The 8028-nt window shown below is 47.1% G+C and overlaps 1 pseudogene; it reads left to right on the forward strand.

Moving 5' to 3' along the window:
- The first annotated feature begins 2601 nt into the window (after nucleotides 1–2601).
- On the forward strand, nucleotides 2602–4593 carry LOC101830838 (annotated as a pseudogene).
- The last annotated feature ends 3435 nt before the right edge of the window (nucleotides 4594–8028 follow it).

Raw genomic sequence — 8028 nt, forward strand, 5'->3', positions numbered from 1 at the left:
AACTCTAGCTTGTGCCTGGGCTGCATCATACCAGAGCGCCTTCCATTCCATGTATTGTCCCATGTTGGGAAGCACTGCTTTCACTGTCGTTTGCCAGTCAGTGGGAGTCATGGCAAAATTAGCAAGCCTTTCCACCTGTAATGTGGTAAAGTTAGCATTGACCCCATAATTACGAACGGATTCGGCCAATTCTTTAATTTGATTGTAATCTACAGGGGTATGTACTCTTCCGCCTTCCACATTCTCGAATACTGGAAAAGCCATTTGTATTTTTCTCCGTTCCTCTAAAGGTAAAAAGGAAGTCAGTACCAGTATTCAGCCGAAGCTCATATGGCGGAGGCGCTGAGGGGCGTGAGCCCGCCGGATTTATAGGCGGTGGCCTCACATTCATTTTTGTTTTCAGTGGCCGGTGTCTATCAGGGTGATATCTTTTTCCTCATACCGTGCCACCTCCCCTCTAGACCACCTTCTTCGCTAGAATCCAGAGTGTCAGAATCAGAATTATCTAGCTCCAAGGCTTCTAGCTCTACTGCAGGGTATAGACTAGATTCTGGCTTTTTCTTTTTCTTAGATTTGTTAAGGGGTGAATGATAACTCCCTTCTTTCTCTCCCCCTTTCTTAACTTCCTGGGGAGGGCCTTTTTTCTTAGACATGTCTTTTCTTTTGCGAGCTCCCATTCTCTCACTCCGTTCAGTTTCTGACATGCTATCCTGAACTTCCTCTAAGGTTCCCTGACTTTCTATTATAGCAGGGTGACAGGCCTCATCCTCCAAGCAGTTTTTAACTAGCTTCCAAATGGCTTTGGTACCTAAGCAGAGATCTCCTTCTGCATGCTTCCTGTCTAGTTCTTTACCTAGCTTGTTCCATGAGGCCACAGTGAGGGACCCGGAACAAGCATACCATGGTGCCACTCTATCTACCTCCTTCACAAAATTTTGAAGTGTTCGTGGTGCAATTTTAAGATCTCTTTGTTTTAGCACAGTCTGTAAGGCTGTAACCACTGACTGTGACGACCCCATCGCGCTGACAGCTTATCTAAAAAACGCGCTCAACTCCGTTACCAGACTGACAGCACCAGACTGACAGCACCAGACTGACAGCACCAGACTGACAGCGCCAGATGGACAGCGCCAGATGGACAGCGCCAGATGGACAGCGCCAGACGGACAGCGCCAGACGGACAGCGCCGTTCTGTCAGCACCAGCCACGATGAAGGAGAAGGACAAACAGGACTAGCACCAAAGCCTCCACTGACCCGTCCCACGGTGATGACAAACTAAGGCCAAAGTCGAGAAAAGGGTTGTTCAGGATAAAGCATACCTCTCTGAACCTACGTCCCTGCAGTTCTGAATCCGCCCCGTTTTCCGAGGGGTCTCCCGCGGCGCCGGCGATGTTGAAGAGTTCCCGGGTTTCGGCACCAGATGTCCCGCGCTACCGTCTCGCCAGCAAGAACGACGCAGAACACTCGGATCCTTCTGCAGTAAAGCTTTAATGCATCTTGAGAGATAGATGATCAGCTTCTTAGAGGGAGACCCCAAGCTAAGAAACCCAGCCCCTTATATAAGCCTAGGAGCTCCGAGTGAGATGTGTAGAGCCGGGATTGGTGGTTTGCACATCACCCCAGATGACGTCACGGGAGAGGCACAGTTTAAACGGTTAACTCCAACTGACAGCGACAGTTAACTCTAACTGACAGCGACAGTTAACTCCAACTGACAGTGGATGTCAGCGCCATCTTCTAACGGCAATAGCGATAGCGAGGGCGGCTCCTCACATGCACCAATTGTTTGCAGGAGCCTGAGGTGGCCAGAAGAGGGCTTAGAACCCGGAAACTGACGTTACAGGTGGCTGTGTCCGTATTCCTGGTCTCCAGATTATCTGATTTTGAGGAACCTTTATTTACATTGCCACAAAACAAAATTGTCCAACATGGATGTTGGAAACACAAACCACGTCTTATGCATTTCTCCAGCCCCCATTGTTTTGGGTTTTTTTTGGGGGGGGGGATGATTCGAGGCAGAGTTTCTCTGTGGCTTTGGAGGTTGTCCTGGAACTAGCTCTGTAGACCAGGCTGGTCTCGAACTCACAGAGATCCACCTGCCTCTGCTTCCCGAGTGCTGGCATTAAAGGCATGTGCCACCAATGCCCAGCGTTTTGGGTTTTCAATACGATAAACGTGGGCCGATGTAATACGGGGCATCTCTCTGAGGACCTCATTTATTTGTAAAAGCCTATAGAGATCCTGAAAACTAAATGCTTAGAATTTCATGCACAGCCCCTGGCGTTGGATGCAGGGGGAAGAGGGTGCTAAATTCCCTGGTCTCAAAAATGACTCTCAGGTCTGGTCTGCAAAAGAGGTATCTGGGGTAACAAGAAGCCAAGAGTAAAGGATTCCTCCTTACCTTTGAGTTCCTTCCAGCTTACCACCTTTGTCGGTTGTCTTGGTTCTTCTGCCTGAACACACATTCTCACTCCTACTGAATAACTGAATTCTGGAGAAAGCTATTCAGTCACCGTGGTCTCTCCTGACAACCCACAATTCTATACCATCTACATAGAGGAACAAAGTCTCAATCCCTCTAGGCCTTCTAAACAACGAGGATGGGAAGTTCTGCGCTGTCTGCCCTCCTACCGATGCTCATCTGAGCTTTAGCCTTGACCCAGGTCCGAGCAGGCGAGTGAGGGACAAAAACTACCAAGGCCTAGAAAGGCAAGGGCGTCGGGAGGGGACGGTACCCTGGGAACCGTGCCTCCGCTTCGCCCAGCCAGACCCTCCTGTTCCTTTCTCGGTTCTGCATCCTGAGCCCCACGCCCTGCTCCCCTCCTGGCCGGAACATCTCCACAGGTCCGGGGAGATGGGTCTGGATCTCATCGCCCTCTGCCTCCAGGCTTCCATTCTTTGCAGTTTTTTTTTTTTTTTTTTTTTTTGGCTACCTTCGTGTCCCAGCCTGGTTTGAGGGAGCCTTCCTTCACCTTCGTGGACGACACACAGTTCCTGTGCTACAACAGCCAGGGGAAAAGTCAGAGAGAATGGAGCCCTGTACGCTGTAGGTGAAGCAGATGTGGCCAGAGTATTTGGAGCGGCAGACTCAGGCCATCATCAAGGATGTTGCAAAGAGTTCCTGAGTGAATTTGCAGGAGGCAATGGGTGTCTACAACCACAGCGAGGATGGTGAGTGATCCCAGGGCTGGGATTGAGGTCACGGCCCCTTCATATCCTCATAGGCTAAACCGAATTCTCGGGTCTCCTGGGGTGAGGTTTGACTCCAGGCTGGGGGGACCCTGAACCACAAAGGACCAGTGACTGGTTTTCGTGAACAGTATTCGGTTCAAATATGACCTGGGGTGAGGCCAGGCTACGATGTGGAGCCAAAGGGTGTCTTCCTCCCAGGACATGAGCAGCACGCCTAAACCAGGACCTGCAATCCTGGACTGCAGACGACTCGGTAACGCAGATCATGCTGCACAAGTGGGAGGAGGCTGGAGTCACTCCACACATACCTGGAGATAGGGAAGGAGACTCTTCTAGGAGCAGGTACAAGAGGCAGCAAGGAATCTCCTCCATCTATCCTCGGGTTCACGTCTTCCCAGAAAGGAGGAAGATAGGTTGGGCTGAAATACTGCTTCTCTTTTTGCATCTGGAGAGGGAAGAGGGATCCTGGGTTTCCTGATCAAACACCAGACAGAGAAACTCTCCCGAGGGATCAACCTTCTCTCGGGATGGTTGAGAGTCTGTCCGAGGAAGGCAGGAGAGAAGACCCCTGAAATAACTAACAGCCGACCCCAGTCTACAACCCTTTAGGATCTATGGCTTCTCTCAGGCAGAGCTCTCTGCACATTCCCAATGTCTTAGGAATCTGGCTCCAATGATGCTGCTCAGTCTCTCACCCAATCAGGACCAGAAGCTCCTTTCTCCCTTGAGAGATCTGAAGTATATCTTGTTTGCTTCATCCTGATTCTAGAGCTTTCCAAGGAGTAGGTTATCCCAGATGCCTGAGTCAAGACTACTGTACTGTGCTTAAATCCCTTCACCACCAAGTTCTTCTCCATTCCCAGGCTGGTCACATAAGTACTGTGCAGTTCAGGGAAGAATCTTAGATGCCTGGATTGTCCAACTCTTCCCCTCAGATCTTCCAAAGGCACATGTGACCCATCACCTCAGACCCGAAGGAGACATCATCCTGAGGTGTTGGGCCCTGAACTTCTACCCTTCAGACATCACCCTGATCTGGTAAAGGGATGGGACGGATCAGACCCAGGACATGAACCTTGTTGAGACCAGGCCTGCAGGGGATGGAACCTTCCAGAAGTGAGCAGCTGTGGTGGTGCCTTCAGGAGAGGAGCAGAGATACACATGCCATGTGCTGCATGAAGCACTAACCCAGCCCCTTGTTCTGAAATGGAGTAAGGAGTGGTGTGGACACAGAGGGGGGGTCATTAGAAGTGGGAGCCCTTCTGCAGATCCTGAGAAGGTCATGGCTAAGAGCAGGGGGCCAGAGCCCACACCTTCTCTTTCTTTTCCTTCTCTTCCCAGACCCTCCTAAACCCACCACCCCCATCATGGGAATCATCTCTGGTCTTATTTTCCTTTGAATTGTGTTCACTGGAGCTGTGGCTGCCATTGTGATGAGGAAGAGGAAGGGAATGGATCTTATCTGAGAGCTTTTGTTTTACTGTTACTATAAGACATGTGTGATTATCCAGTCTAGGACCTTGTGTTCTACTCTGCCTAAAGCATATTTGAAAATAAGTGACAAATATCTCACACCAATATGATTGGACATGGCATGCTGGTTGGGATAGAAATCCTGGCTGGGGTTTGGGCTTTTCTTGCATATCTCTCTTCTATTTCCTGATTTGGCTCTTGGTCTTCAGATAATACTTCTAAAAACATTCCCAAGGTTCTGAACTCAGGAATTCTGCTAGGATTTCCTTCCAAAATCCTGTATCTTTCCCCATCTTTTTCTTCCTACAAATCTTGTTTTAAAAATACTCGGGCTTCTTCCCAGACCTGTCTTAGATAACTGAGCATGGAGCCCAGATAGTGCTCCCTCCCTGCCTCAAGAAAGGCTTTAAAAACATTTTCATTATTTATGTGTATCTGTATATGGGGGTGAATGTATGCATACCGCCTGCATGAAGGAGCCTTCAGAAGTCAGAAAACTTGTTGGACTTAGAAATGATTATGAGCCATGTATATGTGCTAGGAACTGAACCCAGGTCCTCTGCAATAGCAGCCTGTGCTGTCAACCACGAAGCCACCTCTCCAGTTAGTTATTTGTTTGTTTATCTATTTATGGTTTTTTGAGACAATGTTTCTCTGTGTAACAGCTCTGACTGTCCTGGCACTCACTTTGTAGACCAGGCTGGCCTGATACTCACTGGTATCTGCCTTCCTCTGCCTCCCAAGTGCTGGGATTAAAGGCATGCGCCACCACCACCTGACCAGTCAGTTATTTTTAATTGAAGATTTGTTGATTTATTTTATTTCGTATATCTAAGTCTGCCTGCTTTTGTTTCTCTGCACTATGTGTGCATCATCCTGAGGAGGCTAGAAAAGGACATTAGATTCTCTGAAACAGGGTGGCAGCTGTGAGCCACCATGTAGCTGGTGGGAACTGAACCTTGGTCCTCTGCAAGATCAGCAAGTGTTCTTAACTACTGAGCCAGCCTCTAGTCCTCCCCCCCACCTTTATTTTGGTGGGGTCTCACACTGTACCCCAGGCTAGCCTAGAACTCATTATGTAGTCGTGACAGCTAATCTTCTTTGTCAACTTGTCTGGATTTAGAATCTCCCGGGACCTGCAGGTCTGGAAATGTCTGTGAAGGTGTTTCCAGAGAAGATTAACTGAGAAGGGGAGGACTGCACTGAATGTGGGTGACACCAGCCCATGATTTTGGGGACCAGACTGAGGAAAAGGGAGGAAAAGGAGAAAGTCAGATAAGAGCCAGCATCCCCACCCTCTGCTTCCTGATGCATGGAGATGTGAGTCATCCCAGCCATATTTATGCTCCAGCTGCCATGAACTCCCCCATGTCTTCCTTGCCAGGAGGGATTATACTTTTTTAAATAAATAAAAATAAATGAATAGATAAATAAATAAATACAACAAAATAAATCCTTCTTGCCTTAAGTTGCTTCTGTTTTTTTATATTAATGAGAAACAACAGTTTCAATTGACCTTCTACTCCTATAAATCTTCAGCCTCCCTTAACCTGAGTGCTCCTTCAGTCACTACATGGAATCTCCTGTAGTGTGGGGAATACAATCTTCCCTAAATTATTGGGGTGAATTGAGACTGTGGGAACACGTGGGTGTATTAGCATCATATCAGAGAAACCAGGCCCAAGGACCTACGGGACACACCCAGCCACCAAAAGCGTACATCTCCATCAGAATTCCAGAAAGATGTGGACACCCAGCATGTAACGTCCTTAGCCCCACCCCAATCTGTCATTTGACACTCGTGTGTGCATCAGTGATTGACAGAGAACTCCAGGCTGTCCCTGGGGCTTCCGCTCAGTTAAGCTGATGTGGACCATTTTACTATAATTTGCTCTCCCTCCTTTCATCTGTCTAGATCTCTGCCCATCCACCCATCTATCCATTCCTTTCCCCAGATCTGATCCCACCTTTTGGCCTCTGCAGTTGGAGTCATTTCTCAGTGTCTGATTCTATAGCAGCAGCTTCTTCCAGGAACTGTTTGGGTTCCCTGCCATATCAATAAGATTCTATTCACATTTCTTTAAGGTTTGCTTTTATTTTCTGTGTGTGAATATTTTGCTTGCATGTACGTCTATGTGCCAGATATATCCCTGGTGCCTGCAGAGGCCAGAAGAGGGCATCAGATACCCTGGAACTGGAGTTACAGATGCTTGTGAGCCACCGTGTGAGTGAGTGCTAAGAATCAAACCCAGGTCCTCTACAAAAGCAATAAATGCTCTTAACCTGAGACGTCATTCTAGCCCTTTGTTTACAGTTCTATAAGCCCATTCTGAAGCATCATGAAATGCTACTGCAGCCTCCTTAACCTTTGTATCTATTCTGTAACCTCATATATACATATATTTACTGTGTGACAGTTCAGTTAATATTAGTTATTAAGATTGGAATAAAAGAGCATGTATTTGCTTCAATTAGATTGCCTAGGAAAGCAAGATTATCTGCCAAATTCCTAAAATGGAAACCATCACACTTAATGAATTTATTGTTATTCAATTGTGACATTGTAGAATGTGGGGGTGTTCAAAAAACAAGAGTCATCCCAGAATGTAATTTTAGGTTCTCTGGCATCAGGGAAGAACAGTTTCTACCAACTGAACCTTGAACTTCTGTTCAGGAACATATTTATCAATTGCACACAAAGATTGTGTTTGGGGTACAACAAGCTCCTCATACTAAAGCCTCTATGGTCTCTATGTTCTCTGAAAGAAATCATGACACCCCCAAAACTTTAATCCATATTGTGTACTGTTTGCAGTACCCAATAATTCAAGACCTCCAAGTGTGCCCAGATAGTCTTGAGACTGAAAGTCATGTAAGGGCTGGAAAATTTCCTCAGATATTCTATGAATTATAGAAAACAATCACTATTCTCTACTATGATTCTTCAAGGTCTAGATACCTTCAACAAACACTAATACATTTTTTTGAGACAGGGTTTCTCTGTGTAGCTTTGGCACCCATCCTGGCACTGACTCTGTAGAGCAGGCTGGCCACAAGCTCACACAGCTCCACCTGCCTCTGTCTCCCAAGTGCTGGGAGTGTGCACTACCTCCACCTGGCTCAGAATACATTGCTGTTACCCTAGATACAATGACTCTACTAGATTCCCACTCCATGGAAAAATACACGCATGGTCATCTCTACATTTCTAATGTAGCTAGAATACACTATGAATGTGAAAAATAAAAACACAGATACCACTCAAAGGGAATAAGAAAGTTGATTCTGGAGCCAAATGTAAGGGACAATAGCCTGGGACACAGATTTCAGTTACTCCAAATTTCATGCCCTAAAATGGTAAC

Source organism: Mesocricetus auratus, unplaced genomic scaffold (genome assembly GCF_017639785.1).
Source record: "Mesocricetus auratus isolate SY011 unplaced genomic scaffold, BCM_Maur_2.0 Super-Scaffold_100027, whole genome shotgun sequence".
Lineage (NCBI taxonomy): Eukaryota > Metazoa > Chordata > Mammalia > Rodentia > Cricetidae > Mesocricetus > Mesocricetus auratus.